This window comes from Lathyrus oleraceus, chromosome 5 (assembly GCF_024323335.1).
Source record: "Lathyrus oleraceus cultivar Zhongwan6 chromosome 5, CAAS_Psat_ZW6_1.0, whole genome shotgun sequence".
In the NCBI taxonomy this organism is placed as follows: Eukaryota; Viridiplantae; Streptophyta; class Magnoliopsida; order Fabales; family Fabaceae; genus Lathyrus; species Lathyrus oleraceus.
Genome location: NC_066583.1, coordinates 458,739,230 through 458,756,762, shown reverse-complemented (window position 1 = coordinate 458,756,762; position 17,533 = coordinate 458,739,230).

Here is a 17,533-nt window from a genome sequence, read left to right as displayed (position 1 = left end):
AAGGCTTTGTTTCTGTTTGGTTTGCGTCTTTCGGATATGGACTTTAGTGCTACAGACTTGATTTTTTTTTTAGGTTCATCTTCCTCTAGTTCTATCTCGTGGCTTCTGATTGAACTGACGATTTCCTCAAGGCTGATATTGTTCAGATCTTTAGATAACTTTAAGGTTGTGACCATAGGTCTCTATTTCTTTGGCAGACTTTTGACAATCTTTTTGACATGATCTGCAGTTGTGTAGCCTTTGTCCAACATTTTGAGTCCTGCAATTAAAGTTTGAAATCTAGAGAACATTACCTCTACAGCTTCATCGTCCTCCATTTTGAAGGCTTCATATTTCTGGATTAGAGCCAGAGCCTTTGTCTCTTTGACCTGAGAATTTCCTTCGTGAATCATCCTCAGGGAGTCAAGTATTTCTTTAGTTGTTTCCCTGTTGGTGATCTTTTCATATTCATTGTAGGAAATGGAATTGAGTAATGTCATTATGGCTTTGTGATGGTTTTTGAAATCATGCTTCTGATCATCTGACATTCTGCTTCCGGGAATAGCAACGCCAGCGTCTATCACAGGTGGTGTGTAGCCAATTGTGACAATATCTCATAGATCAGCGTCGTAGTCCAGAAAGAAACTTTCAATTCTGTCTTTTTCTCCATCAAAGATTGGAGGTTTAGCATTGTAACTATCTCTTTCATTGGTGTTGGCCATAGTTTTTCTCACGCTGGATCTCTCTACACTATTAAGTGTTTGATTAGAAAATCAATAACAGAGCCGTAGCTCTGATACCAATTAAAGGTTGAGAAAAACAAGAAAGGGGGTTTGAATTGTTTTTGGAAATAAAAACTTTTTCCGAAATCAGACACACACAGAATAAAAAGGAAATAACACAGAATTTTATACTAGTTCGCTTGAAATTCAAAGCTACTCCAGTCCACCCGGCCAAGGTGATTTCGCCTTCAAAAAGGACTTAATCCACTAATCTTGAAAGATTACACAACCAATCGTCTAAGAGAATAATCTCTCATCCCTCTCAAGTATTCAGACTACACAGAGTCACTTGAGGAAGTAGTTCGAGCAAGAGTATAAATTGTAATGTAAGGTGCTTCTAACAAATAAGCAAGAATTACAGAGTTGTAAGAACAATAGCTTTTCACGTAAGAGCAGCAGCTCGTGAAAGATGAGAGAGAATGAATGAAATTTCTTGTGTGTCTCAGGTGTATTCTCTTGTGAAGTATTTTGTCCTTTATATAGTCGTTGTGAAGGACCGTTAGAGTGATGGCAGAATCTTGGTCATTGAAGAATGTTTAATGTCATTACTCTCCTTGTTTCTTTCTAAAACAGTTTTGAGAGCCTCATATTTTCCTTCTTGAAATAATTTCTTTCCAAATACAGATTTCTTTTCGGTTACACATTCTGAGTTGGTGAGTCTACGTCAGAGTCTTGATAGATCAGAGTTTGCCTTCAGAGGATAATTATGTCTAATCAAATCAGAGCTTCTCAATGCTCTAGACTTCTTTAGATTCAGAGTCTGGATTCAGTATTCTTTTATCAGAGTCTGACTTCTTTATGCTGCGCTGGTACCTGCGTTGATTAGAATCAGAACCTTCTGGGCACATTCTTTCTGAGTAATATCTGATAAACGAATATTTTGTATATGACGTAATTTTCTATCTGATGTATGGTCAGAGTCCTGCACACTAAGAAAAAATCTCGTTAGAGTACCACTTTTCTTTCATCCTTTGTTATCATCAAAATCTTAGAGATATATTATAGAACCAACTTTGTTCTTACAAGAACCGATGTTGGTCACGATTTATTTCCAACCGCGGAGTTGAGAATGTTCAATTTTACCCCAGTCGCAGTATTGAGGTCAGAATGTTTCAATCCCCAACAATCAGCGTTGCTCTTGCTACTGTCCCCAACCTCAGAGTTGTCGACCAACTATTTACCTTCCAATTCACCTACTGACTTCCACAGCAAAGTCATCTACCACCCTGGAGCCCAGGTTTTGCCTGGCAAACCATTTCCAAAAAATCTCATAATATATCCCCCAGCGGAAAATTCTTTCTCAGTGCCTGCTAAAACTTGTTAGTAGAGATAAAATGAAAAAAATATAATCAATCATTTTGCATTAGGATACTGCATACGTCATGCATATCTAACTTCTTATATATCCATTTACCACCTAACATTCTGACTCCCAGCAGTTGCCCTGCGTAAAGACTAGCTTGTTCATCCCATATATCTCAATGAAGAAGTTCCTTATGACCTATCTTCACATTACATTCCATTTGTTCATGGCGGGCAAATTTCCTGTTATTTTAGTATTTAATCCTCTCATACCTTGATTGTTTGGAAGCTGTTGCTATCCATACATTCAGGTCCGAGAAGATTAAATAGGGGAAGCTGTCATACCCCGAAATTCGCCCTACCCTTCACACAATCATATCGGTCACTAACCCCGAACATTTTCATATCATCTTCGTCCATTCATTTCATTTGAATAAGCATGGCTCAACAAGAGGTGACACGTGACTTGAATTCATGTGTTTCTTGGTGCATGAGTGGTTCGATTTTTCATTCATTTGATTATGGTTCAATTCGGTTTATAAGTCATGTCAGTTGGATTTATCAGTTCATTGCATGTTATCATTACGGTCAGCATTGTGTTAATTTATTTTTTCAAGTCGATTTTAGCTTCAATTTGATTTTTGGTTCAAATTCAGTTTTGAAGTTTAAATTGATTTTTTTTAGGTCAGATTTTGACTTGTGGAATTTAAATTCAATTTTAGAAATCATTTCATCATTTTATTTCGAATTAATTTTAGAAGTTTCAACTTGATTTTAGAAATTCATTTTTTTGGTCATATTAAATTGGGTTAGGCTTGTTCATTTCCATTATGGCCCATTCACCATCTTTTTTTGGTTAAGCCCATTCACCATCTTTTTTTGGTTAAGCCCATTAATCTTTTTTGTGTTATAAAAATCCATTTTTTGTTAGGCCCAATTTTAAGCCCATGATCCATTTTGGTTACCCAATAATTATCCATTCTAATAACCAATTAACCAATCCATATTTTAAAATCCAAATAACCATTTAGATTCATGAACCCAAATCCATTTAAACCAATATCCATTAGTTAACCACATTAACCCCTATCCAAATTCTTAATCCAGTTATCCATAAACCATGTTCGTTATCTAACCAATAGTGTACATATCCTACAGATAAAACAAAAGAAGGTGTTGGAAAGTGAAGGAAAATGCAGTACAAAAATTGTTATGTAAGCACCGGCATAGTAGTAAAACCCAAGTGCAGAAAGTGGAAAACGACACATAAGCCATGAAGCACAAAAATGCTGCACCCAAAGCAAAATGCAGTAAAGTTGAAAACGGAAACACGGGCCACATTGCAATACGGAAAATAGCTACAGAACACAAACAGCAACGTGATCCAAATGCAGCGATGCAAGCCGCAAACGCCAACTGCAACAGCAAACGAAGGCAATGTAAAAATGCATAACGACAACCAAACCAACAAATTGCAAGCTACGGCATGAACATTACTTCACCGAGCCAACGCTGAAGCTGAAGGGTAAGCTACAAGATGCAACACCAAAATGACATGGAAGAATGGCTTGCGCACAAAATGATATAAGGCATCATAAGCCAAAAACGCGACCAAACGCAGCTCAAAGCAAAACTCCAGCTGCAATAAAATGCAACAGCGAAAACAGAAAATTGTAAACAGTAAGTGAAGTGAATTAAAACGCGTAAATCGCATGAACACCGCAGTATCCAAGCAGCATCAAAACGATAAGAGAATTCCAAAGTGCAAATTGAACTCACAAATATAAATACGCAAATCAGTGAATTTTCGAAGGCTTCTTCTACTCCATTTTTTTTCTTTTCCCTCCTTTTCTATCTTCTTCTAACCGTAATCTTCTTCTTTGGCAACATTTTGCAAAGAACTCCCATCACCAATGTAGCGGGGTATTCGTCACCATTAGAGATATTTACTAAATCTAAGGTAAACCATACAAGTCGAGTCGCCACCGCACTTCTATTTATCCAAAGGAATGGTTAGAAAGCAAACAAAAACATAAAAGTTTTATTGAATCAAAAACTAGTAAAAATGTCAGAGATCTGGGTAAGGGGGTTGGTTATGCAATGAGAAGGTTTTAAGCACCCAAAACATCCTAGGTACTCCTAGGGAGCCCTTTTCATACTTGTTGTAAGGTTGGTATTTTGTAAAAATTTGTTTTTGCAAACATGATTGAAGAGATGAGAAGAGAATATACAAGTTTTATTTACATTTTTGTGCTTGGATGGATAAACCCATTGCCTACGTACCATCTTAAAAAAGATTAGGATCAAAACCTCGTAGTTCGGGGTAAAAATCTCAAAATGAGTTAGTTAATTGATTGGTCCAAAAGCCTTAAGGTCTTTTGTTATCCAAGTGAGAAAACTCGACCTAAAACCATAAATCCACCATGTGAGGATAGCTTCAACATGCTAGTGAGAGGTTAACCCTATAATAAGCATGGAAGACTCATTGTCCATCACTAAGGATATAGGTGAGTATTGCATCTACCTCATGGATAACTCAAACCTAATAGCTAAGGGTTATAAAAAATTTGATTAAGAAGGTGGCCATTGAAACCACAAAAAGGCATTTGAATGGGTTATATTTACCAATGAAAAGTATGTACAAAATTTGGTCAAAGTTGACTTAAAGATTCAATTCGAAATAAGTGTTATGAAAAGAAAGTTTGAAAATTAAAAGCATAAGGCTTAGGTTTCTAATGCTTGAAAAAAGAAGTGTTAAATGTTTGCACAAAAGTTTTGGCTTGGGTTAGAGTGGAGGGAAGAAGAAGAATGGCTAAGGTCCTAAACATACAAGAGATAAGGGATAAGAGAACAAGACCACAAATGGAGTTCCTCTCTTGAGATCATATTGATGATCCAAGTAGCACCCGTCCTTTGGAATATGCAAGCAAGTTAATAGTAAGCTCAAGCAATCAACAATCAATTTAGCTTTGGGAGAGTTCCTCAATGGCTCTTAGATCTCTCTCTCTTGGAAGCTCATGGCAATGGTTCCTCACTTAGGCTCAATGTTGGAATCCCCTAGCATAAGAACACACGCATTAAAAAGCCCCATCAAACAATTAAGAATGAACAAGAAGGAGTTTTAGAGAATGGTTCTTTCAAAGTTCTCTTCAACATTTAGAGCATTCTAAAGGCCCAATGCCTAGTTGCTCTTTGACTTTTATAGCACTCTAAAGGCTCAATGCCTAGTTGCTCTTTGACTCCACATTTGCATAGGGAAAGTCCTAAAATCTAAGTCCATTTGTCCATTTCTTTGCATTTGGTCCACAACAATCAAAACAAAACACAAGCACAATAGTATATACACAATTATATGCTCAAGTGAGCAAAAGGCAAATTGCATTAACATAAACATGTGCTCAAGTGAGCAAAGGGGGAAAAGCAAATGAATAATATGTACAAGAATGGTAAATTGCATAAATGTAAAGAGCAAGAATTAAATGTTAATAGTCAATGGTTAGTGTTAGTAGTTAATCTGCCATAAGGCAAATTTAGCGCTATGTTAAGCAATCGTAATTGGACTTATGTAGAAGTCACAACTATCTGAGGCCGGTCAATAATAATGTAGGCAACAACATAAGTTAGAAGTCTTGATTAGTGAACCAAGTTCCAACAACTTGCCATGCCAAAAAGAGGAAGAGGAATGATCTTGTATTGGTTTAAGTCCTTTGCATGATTTAAGAAGCAATCTATCCTTAATGCAAAGCCATTCACTTGATCATTTGATCAAGATGAATTAGATTTGAATCAAGGAAGATTAAACCTCCCTAATCAATGCTAACTTATCAACCTTTAACTCATTGATAAAAAAAAAAGGAAAATAAGAAGAAGAAGAAGAAGAAGATGGATAATGGAAATGAAGAAAATAAAGTGCATTAAGTAAAATGGAATGTACCAATCCATAAATGTTGACCAAAGATAGGGAAGATCAAGGTCAAACCATAAAAATCAGAAATGAGATGAAGATTGGAAGTCAAGAAATAAACAAAATATTTTTGGCATTTTTAATATTTGAAAATAAACTTGAATTAAAATATTAAAGAAAGGTCAAACTTCAAATTCACTTCAAATCAACTTTAAAAAGTCCAAGTGAATTATCCCAAGTTCAACATGGTCAAGCAAAGTTTGACAAAAAATTTCAGCATTTTTAAAGGTCAGAAGCTATTTTTAATCAATTAAAAAATGAATAAAAATAACCTAATTGAACTAAAATCTCAAATAAATCTCAAATCAATTAAGAAATTGATGAGAATATTTTTCATAGATCCATCATCATTCAAAGAGGTTAGAAAAATATTTTTGTATTTTTTGGATATCAAAAACTATTTAAAATGAATTAAAAATAACCAAAAAAGAGAAAATTATTAAAAAATAGCAAATGTTAAAATAAAAAATATTAAAAATCATTTTTAGAAACTAGAAATTAAAAGAGAAATAATGCAATTGGTCCCATATTTTTTGGACCAATAATAAAAGAGATATGAATTTTTGAAATAAAAGAAAATAAAGAAAATAAAATCAGAAATTGGAAATATGGAAAATCCATACGCGTTGGATCTAAGCTCATTAATTGAGCTGGATCATCAAACGGTTGTGGCATGCGCACGCACCAAAGTCCTCAGTCAATGCAACCACATGGAGATTAAATAAAAGTCATAACAATGGAGCGCTAGGATTATATTTGGCAAATGCATCGTGTGGCTCACAATCAATCTGGCAATGAGACGGTGGCCAGTGCCACCGTCTTCTGCGGTGAGCTCCGGCGAAGGTCAAAAAATGCAGAGATTCAAACGCTTACTAAAATGAACGATCCAGACACCATTTGAAAGGTGAAGTGATGTACATCACTTCTATATCACTCACTTCCATTCTAGATTCCTATTAAGAGAGAAATCAGAGATGGAAGTTTGGTGATGTTCAACTGAACTTGCTCGATTTCAACAATTAAGCCTACAATAATGATGCCTCTATAGAGAGGACTTCAGACAACACAATATCAAGGCCAATGGATCAAAGAACAAAGAGATTCGAAGCAAAAACCAGTTGATCCAAACCTTTGGATTATGAAGATTTGAGTCCCTTTCCTTGGTTCCTTTTGCAAAACAGAACTTCAATGGATCAAATGATGAAGGTTTAGGAACTTTAGATCTGAGAATTCAACCAAATTCAATTGAATTTCATATATGAATTTTTGAAGAAAAATGAACTTAGCTCCTTTGGTATGGTTAGGGATTCACTCTTGCAGCATTTCAGGCGCCTTCAGGTTGAAGAATTATGAAGCATATCACATGTATTTATAGCTGGAAAGGGCTGAGTGCATGAGTTTACTCGTGTGCATGGCAAATGGATTTTCATTGCATGGGCTTGTGTGATCATGTGGAAGGCCCAATGAAGATTGGAATGACCTGCCGAGCTCATGTGAATTGCAAATGGACGTGTACAAGAAGTGTAAACAGCTCATGCATGGCAATTTGAATTGAATTTCACAAAATGCACTTAATCTTCATGCCTTCGAAAATGGTGCTTCCAAACTCCAAATGCTACCTCATGAGTAATGGTTAGAAAGCTTGTTGCATAAGGAACAAATGATATGTTGATCAAAATTTCAATTGGGCCTTGGAAATTAGTGAATTTTGAATTTAAAGTGTAGGGTGCAAAACATGCATAAGTGAAGTTTCCAAATTTGGCCAATGTTCAAGCCCTCCTGTCTCAATGATGAAAGCTCCAAATGATAAAACCTTCAACATTAAAGTTGTATATCTTTTCAAGACAATCAATGTGGACTTAAATTTTGAATCATTTGTATTTTTTATGAAGAAGTTATGGGCACTTGAAGTTGGACTTTTTTCCATTTCAATGCATTTGGCCCAAAGTGACCTATAATGTTTTGCATTATCACATGTATTTCTTTTGAGATTTTGAAATTTTTCTCAACATAACATTTTAAGTAGACACAATAAGATTTCCAATGCATTTCGTTCCACCTCAAAGTCATAAAAAATGGATGAGTTATGTTCTTGGGAAGTTGACCCAAAATTAGGGTTTCAGTCAAAATGACCTATAATGTCTTGGAATGGATGATGACCTTCCAAGCTTCAAATCCAATTTTTATGAACATTAAAGTTGTTCATATTTTCCTTAAGAACATATTTTATCTTGGGATCATCTCCATTTGACCAACACATAAAAAGTTAGATCTCGGTGCATTTCAAAATAGACAAATGGATTGACTGATCAACTTCTCAAGTCCACAACTCATATCCTGATGAATTGATGATTGAGGACACTCAAATAAGTTCAAATATGCATGGAATTATGAATTAAAGAACTTCCCTTGATGGTATTTGACCATGGTCTGAGGTTGCTTCATGAGCAAGGCACAGTTGATGAACAGATGAATTAGGGTTTCCTTGAGAAACAAACCTCAAATCCTTTAACTTGCTTTGATTAAAATGATGAATTGAGATACTAGGGAGGCATATTTGATGGATGAGAGCTTTTGGGACCATTTCCATGCTTGCTTTCATCTTCTCTTGACCTTATCATTGCACAAAGGATCTCCTAGAAGCTTTTAGACCTTGTGTTTGCTCAAGCTGCAAACAAGAAATGTTAGTGACATATTTTTTGTGCTTTTGGTTAGTAAAATAAAATGAGAAAAAGCAATGATATACAATTCAAGAATGCTTGGTGATCTCAAACCACTCCCAAGAGGTCCCACCAGAGGCAAAGGGAACCAAGATGCTTATGATCATTGAGGCTTTGCAAATGCAATGTTATGATGCCATGAGGGATCTTAGGGCCAAAATTGGGGTCTTACAGATGCCCCTATTTAAGGTCATTCTAGCCGGAGAAGTGAAGGTTAAAATCTTCGTCTCGACGAAGTAGAATAGGCTTAAATAATAACAAAGAGACGAATTTTGGTCCCTAAGAGATCTCATGATGCAGATGTATGTATGCAAAAAGGGTAATACTTCGTGGAGATATGTGTCCACAAAGAAGAAAAGAAATTCGGGTAAACTGACAATCCATATGAGTAATACACTCAATGGGACGGAGACTCTGGGACTTTTATGGGGATAGAAAAGGGGATAAATTGCGTGAGCAGGACACGACTCAAAGTTTGGGGAGCAGAATTCCAGAAGAATAAATCAATGGAGAGCCCCGAGCTGACTCCAAGGCGCATGTATTGGGGAATATGCCAATACAGCGGAGTTATCCACCAAGGATACTTCGGATGAAAATCCGGACTCAGATGGGGAGAATCCACTAAAGGATCTCGCTGGGGAATATCCAAATAGGACTTCTCCGGGGAAACACCAGGGCGAGGTATTACCGGTTACTGGGTAATAAGCTCAAGGAGACATATGATCAAAACACCGGTATAAGGGTGAAAGAACAACATGCTCGGGGAGAATGAATATCTAAGACCAGTATAAAGGTGAGAGATATCAAACATCCAAAATCATCTGAGGAAAACCCAAAGGTATATTTCAACTCAGGAAAATCTGACTCCACGGGGGACAAAAGTCATAATCGGGAGCAGAGAGGAAGGAACACCAGGGATACCAGTTACTGGGCATATAATAGGTGACCGACCAGGGCGTGAATTGGGGAATATTCCCAAGACACTCATCATCCAAAAGAGGGCTAAAAAAGAAAACTCGATAACAGGATGGGCATTCGACTCCGCAAAAAGGGATATGAATCCTACTCGACTGGGGAAGAACCAGGACTTCGACCGAAGAGTGCATGAGATATATTATCTATTACCGTTAGAACGTAGATAACATACTCGCATGGAGGATTATCCACAACCGGTTACTGGGTTAATAAAGGATAAATCGACCGAAAAGAAAGGACATCGGGATACCGAGAACCAGGTATAAAATGATGACCAATCAAAGGGAGAAACAATCATTACCAATTAAGGGTGAAATGAAAGATGACTCGCTAGGGATACATTGACAAAGGCAATGATCCGGGAGATATACTCAAAAAAAGGGTGAAGAACTATCAATACCGAATATTGGATAATGATAACCGTCCTGGAGGGGATTACACCTACCAAATACTGGGTAGGAAACCACGGAAAAGTAACCGTCATCGGTTAGGATGAACAAAAGGTTAACTCTGCCAAGGGGGATAAACAACGGATAATCTCCAGAAGCCAAATCTAGGAACAAACTAGAGATGCACCATGAAACACGACTCATCCCTATGAGGATATAACTCAATGGGGGGTTCCATCCCAATATATGTGTTGGAAGGAAACAGAAACAACCATCATCCACGAGGACATAACTCGGTGGGGAATATGGAAGATAGGATAAACATTTTTTGCTTATGGGGCTGACTCTTCATGGAGAGATCAAACACAAACGACCTGCTTGGGGGATATATTACCAGCTAACAAGAGATAACAAACAGAGATATATGGCAAAGGATGCATCGTGAATATCTGAATGTTAAAACTATGCATATATGTGTGGTTTATGTATGACGAATGCTGACATAATAGACATTTCTAACACAAACAGGTCCACTGATCGATTGAGTAAACATCTGGTACTACACCTCAAGAGAGGAAACCAAGCCTAGTGGAGAACATCCCATCTACCAGGGTCAAGGGTACCAGGAAACAAAGATCTCTGCAGGGGAATAAACAACCACCAATCCCACTGGGAACAAAATCATGGCGCGAATAAGTTTCGCTGGGGAAGCCACTCCGCCAGGGAAATCATCAAAAAGGGGGTGATTGATCTTTGTGGGGATACAACCACCAATCAGAAGTTTCCAAGGGTCAACCAGACCAAAAGCTCACACCTGCTAAAGGAGGCTAAAACTTTTATCATACATTCTGCTCGGGAGAAAAAACACAAAAGGCTCCAGAGGAAGAGGATATAAACGCACCAGGAATATGAACAAATGTCTTACCCTGTTGAGAATCATAGCATCTTTGGGAGAGCAGTGAAGACATCCCCAATGTCCTTTCATCATTGTGAATGTTCACTTTGTTTAAAAACAAGTTATGAAAAGTTTTAATTACTTGAAAACAATGATATTTCTCAATTAAAACATGCAAAACATTTGTTGAGTAGAAACAAATCAGAGTGTAAATAATTGGATAAAGGCTCAAATTTATTTGATGGAATGGTAGTCTGCAAATGGCAAGACCCCATAGATCTTTACAATTTTGAAATTGGTGATGTATATTGGAAGAGGGCTCCACCAATTCTGAATTCGATGTATTTGAAGCTTCAGTTGACGATGACTGAGCGAGAATCTCTGACGGATGACAGTTTGTAGAAAGCAGCCTTGTCAGGGTGCAGTTACTTGCCAAATCCCTATTTTTTGCCTAGATTGCCCCAGGATGAGGTACTCAATCTAGCGGGATACATATTCATTTTTTATGTCTCTAACTTTTGCCTGGATCGCCCTTTCGGGTTTTCAATCCACCGAGACGCTCATTTTTGCCTAAGCCGCCCTTTCGGGTTTTCAACTTAGCGAGCTATTCTGTTTTTATCTTTAGGCGAAGTATTTCTTGACTGCATCTGAATTCACAGGACGAGTGAAATCCTCCCCATCCATAGTTGTAAGTATCAAAGCGCCGCCTAAAAAGGCTCTCTTGACAACATATGGAGCTTCATAGTTCGGAGTCCACTTGCCCCTAGAATCGGGCGTGAAAGACAAGACTTTCTTGAGTACAAGGTCACCTTCTCGGATCACACGAGGCTTGACCTTCTTATCAAAGGTTTTCTTCATCCTTTGCTGATATAATTGACCATGGCACATGGCAGTCAATCTCTTCTCTTCAATCAAGTTCAGCTGGTCATAACGACTCTGAACCCATTCAACATCAGTCAACTTGGCTTCCATCAAGACTCTCATTGATGGGATATCCACCTCTACTGGGAGTATAGCCTTCATGCCGTAAACAAGAGAGAAAGGGGTTGCCCATGTTGAAGTGCGGACAGATGTACGATATCCATGTAAAGCAAATGGCAGCATCTCATGCCAATCTTTGTATGTAACAACCATCTTCTGGATAATCTTCTTGATATTCTTATTAGCAGCTTCAACAGCCTCATTCATCTTGGGTCTATAAGAAGAAGAATTATGATGTGCAATCTTGAACTCGCTACACAACTCTTTCATCATCTTGTTGTTCAAGTTAGATCCATTATCAATAATAATCTTATCTGGCACACCATACCGGCATATGAGTTGATTCTTGATAAATTTCACAACCACCTGCCTGGTCACGTTCGCATACGATGCCGCTTCAACCCATTTGGTGAAGTAATCAATCGCTACGAGAATAAATCTGTGACCGTTGGACGCTTTCGGCTCTATCATGCCAATCATGTCAATCCCCCACATATAGAAAGGCCATGGTGATGAAATCACATTCAGAAGTGTCGGAGGAATATGAATCTTATCCGTATAAATCTGACACTTATGGCATTTCTTCACGTATTTGCAGCAGTCAGACTCCATTGTCAGCCAATAGTAGCATGCTCTCAACATCTTTCTAGCCATGGCATGTCCATTGGAATGAGTACCAAATGAACCTTCATGGACCTCAGTCATTAAAAGGTCGGCTTCGTGTCTATCCACGCATCTGAGTGTAACACCTCAAAATTTTTCCTCCTCTTCTTGGGACTAGTTTGACACATTGCATTTCATTTTTTAGGACATTAGGCATTGCATTTTGCATATCATCTGAAATAAGAAGGTCATCCTCCAAAGTCTTTTCAAAAGATGGAGAAGTTGCATGATTCAAGCCTGAGGGTTTCTATGAATGGATTGTCAACCATCTGAAGGGTTGGGCTTCAATTAGGGTTTCCTGATCCTTCAAAGGTCTTAAGCATTATCTTGTCTGCAAGGATACATTATCATCATCATGGTTCTATCATCATCAAGGGTTTCATTGTTCATTCTCAAGTTCCTTTGGATTAGGGTTTTGACCTCTGGCCAACCCTAATCAATGCCTTTCTTCCAATCAGGGTTTCTCAAGGAAATGAGGTATTTGTTGATGAAGAGGATCACATGATCATTATATTGGGCTTGTATGAGCTAGGGTTTCATTTCTGAGCCATTTCCCCAAGTGGTGGAGGTTCAAGCTGATCAGGGCATGTCAAGGTCATCTGAGGACCACAAAAGTCAACTGTGCAAGAGCTGAGGGCTATAAGTTGGGGAGATGAATTTAAACACCTCATTCATGTTCAAAATAGGTCCATTTGTCATTATAAACATATATCTTGAAGATTTTGAAGTCATGGCAAAAGTTTCCCAAAATGGAAAGTGACCTGTAATTTCAAGTTTCCAAAAATGGCAAGTTTTTGGTCCACATTCAACTTGACTTTTCAACATCAAAGAAGCTTCAAATGGATTTTTGGTGAACATGAAAGTTGAAGATCTTTCTCTCCCCTTTTCAAAAAGTTCTATTTCATGATCATCTGATGATTGGTTGAGAAGTTATGGCCAAATGATCACAAAGTGTACATGGAAGTTCAACATGGCATAACTTTTGATTCAAAACTCCAAATTGGTCCACGCTTTTTGCAAAATGCTTGTCTTGACCAATACTTTTCAAATGAAGCCTTGCCTTGCATGGAAGAAGCTCATAGGCTCACCTATTCACACATGTACAAAATGGAGGGAAACTTCATAATTCAAATTTGGTTGATGCTACAAACAAAATACCACTTCCATTGTGTTTATTGGTTGGTTTTAAGTGAGGTTGAAGCATAACATGGTACTGTTCACGTGTGGATTGGCCATGCAAGTTCATTATTCATTTTTTGCAATTCATTATTCATTTTTTGCAATTCATTATTCATTTTTTGCAATTCATTTCAAAACTCACTAAGCATGATTAGCAAATGGTTAATTTGGATTAACATTGTCATTAACTCATGATATAAAAGCCAAACCCTAACAGATTTTGCTCATAACTAACTTTTGAGATCTAGAATGTTCATTTCCCTCCAAAAGCTCTCTCTCTTCAATTTTCAAATTTCTTCATACAATTCCACAAAATTCTTGCATAATCTTGTTTATCATGCATCATTGAGTAGGAATCCACCTCTGGTTTGAAGAATTCTATTCAGATTCGTGCATATCAAGAGCTTGAACATGGAAATGGAAACTTGATTTTGAGCTGGATTGGAGTGCTTTCAATTGCTAATTCTTGCATCAAACTTCAAGGCACGCATAGAGGAGTGGATCTGGAGCTCCATAGCATCTAAGGACACGAATTCGATCACTGCAAGTTCCAAGTAGGTGAAATTCGATTCTCTCTTTTTGCCCTTTTCTTGCCATAGACATGTAGATCTTGCTTAAGTGGTCATGCTGATATGTTTAGAATTGATTTTGGTAAAGAAATGAGGAAGTTATGTTGAATATAAGTTTGGATCTCAAAACTTCTTTGCTTCGATCCGTGAAATCTAGAGAGAATTAGGAGATTTGGATTGTAGCTTTGGATTCCTTGTGAGAAGAGCTTTCGAACCATGTGCATTTTGCCAATTTCTGGAAAAAAGTTCATGAGCTCCGCCGTGGACACGGTTGGAGAAGACGACCGGAACTACTATTCCGGCGTCTGGTTATTGATGGCTAGGGTTTGTGTGAAACGCAACGTTTCATGCTGCTTCTGAACCGTCCAGGCGCGCGTTCGATTCCATGCCATGCAGTTTTCAGAATTTTAATTGAGCGCTCATTTTGATCCTTGGACGCGCGTGTTCAATACCTGGCTGAGGCATATTCTGATTTTCATTTGATTTTCATTTTCCATATTTCTTTTATTATTTTAAATATTTTCTCCAACTTTGAAAAATCACAAAAAATAGTAGAATGATCCAATTTCACTTCAATTTTTTTTCATAATCTTGTGTTGATCTCTAGTTTTTTATGGAACTAATTTCATGATTTGTTAATTTCTGGATTTTTATTTGATATTTTTTGTTTGAACATGATGCCAAATTGACATGTTACATTCATTTGCTTGTGAAATGCTCATGGTTAATCCAATTGCTCTGAAATTTTGCATGCTTGATCTTAACATGTGATTTGATTTTTGAGCTCTGGTTTGGGATTTTTTATCATATTCTATCACTGTTTTGGACACATGAACATGTAGTGTGACAATTTATGTCACATTCTTGACCTTGCATTTGTGAATTTTCATTCACCTATCATTTGAGCTCTTCTGGATTTAATTTTTTGCATGATATTTTTTCATAACATGTGGAATTCACATAAAAAATTTCAAGACCATTGGATGTGTTTCTGTTTTGATTTGGATTTTCTAATGTGGATGTCCATTTTGGTGTACATTTGTTGCCTTTGCCTTACATTGATCATTTGATGCATTTGCCTTATGAATTGATGTTGGTCCTTTTGAGGACATTTTCTTGTTTGTTTGAATGTGCTTCATGTGAAATATTGACTTCTGTTTTGGTCATTTGACTTGCTTTTGAACCTAGTCTTTGAACTAGTGGTTTGTACACATACTAATTGAGCTTTGTGTTTCAGGTTTGAGCATTTGGCACTAATGGTTGGTTTGGTCTCATTATTTGAGATGCAAGTTGCTTTGATTACTAACTCTGGTTGTGTTGTAGGTCCATTGATGTGATGAACTCACTTGAGTGCTTGCACTTATGACTTGCATTGTGTAGATATTGGAAAGTTCCACTGTTGTTGTCTGTTGGTTTTCAGAATACAATATTAATTGTTTGGCTTTTGTACAGGTACATTAGTTGCTTGCTAGCTTTGCTTTTGCTTAAGCTTTGGATTGTGGTTGATACACCACTGAGGTAGTTTAGCCTTCTTACTCCATGTAGTCTGGAAGTCCTGTCACCTTTTTGATAGGCATTTTGGCTGAAGTCCTCCTTAAGAGGCTCTGTTTGTGTTTGTTTACATTTATGCCAAAGACCTCCAAGTGAGGCATGCTACTTGATAAGTCCTCCTAAGTGAAGAGGCAATTGACAGATAGAAGGGATTAGCAATCAATCCCCTGTTATTCAGTGAGTCGTTCTTTATGCTTGCACTACGTGCTGATGCTTTAGAACATGTACCCAAGATCTCTGTATAGAGTCAGTCAAGTGGAATAGGGTCCCTCTTTCTGGATCCCCACGCTTTCATTGTCATTGAGCTCACCCTGGCCAGCGTTAAGAGTATGAGGTCTCATCCTCATTACCTTTTTGATCTGCTCACCCTAACTCTCAATGTTAGTGGTTAAGAGCTTCAGCATACCCCTACAGTTTTGGCTTGTTTGTCGAGGTTGATATGACCCCTCTTGACTAAAGCCCAACCGTTTGTCTGAGCCTCTTGTATGTATATAGTGTGTGATGCTTGATCATTTGTGATTGGTGTTTATTTGCTGTTTGAACTGACTTGCTTCCTGTGTGAGTTAGGTTCTGATTAGAGATCTCAACTTAGGGATTACCGATTGCATGACAACTTTTAGGCTCGAGTCTTAGTCTCCCTATTAGTTTGTTTGCTTCCCTGGTCTCTGGTTAGGAGAGAGTTTCTCCCCTGTTAAGGGGAACTACGTCACCCTAATTCTCATACCAGATGAGATACGTAGGCAGGAGATCGAGCGAGATCTCTCCGGGCACCTTTTTCTTTTTTTTGAGTCTGTGTGTGTCAACCCTTTTGTTTTTTTGAGTGTGTTCAAGCTTTTTGTTTCTTTTGGTGTCTCAGCACCCTTTTTCTTTTTCAACCTTTTTGTTTCTTTTGACGTCTCAGCGTCTCTTTGTGTTTGTGTGACAACTATTAGGCTCGAGTTGTAGACTCCCTATTAGTGTGTCAATCTGATAACCTTTTTCTTCGGTGTTCGCTGGTTAGCGTGTGCTATTGTGTGGAGTCGGATGTAAGTCCATGTATTGGCATTCTGTTTCCTTGTTTGTGTGGTTTGTTTGGAGTCGGATGTAAGCCCATGTATTGGCATTCTGTTTCCTTTTGAGTGTTTCTTTTGACGTCTCAGCGTCCCGTTTCGGTGTTTTGTTTCGGCGTGCGTTAGCCGAGCTACGAGTGCTCTGATTCTTACTCTGGATAGAGAAGATACGTAGGCATAGGATGCGAGGTCCTAGCGAGCATGTTTCCCATTCCCCGAACTACGTTGACTCTGATGTTTGTTTCGGACAAACTACGTAGGCCCAGGATGCGACATCCTGCCGAGTCCACTTCCTCCGTCTTCTTCCACCTGTTTTATTATTCCAGTGTGTGCATTTCTTTGAGCAGTTTATTAGCAACCTTTTCCTATTCTTTTGAGCGTGGATCTCGTCGAGTACGGAGGACGTGAGGGGTGCTAATACCTTCCCCTTGCGTAACTGACTCTCGTACCTTGCAATCTCTGGTCGTAAGACCGTTCCTTTCCCTTTCTTAGGTTAGTCTTGCGCTCCCTTTCCGTCAGAGGATGAATAGCGTCG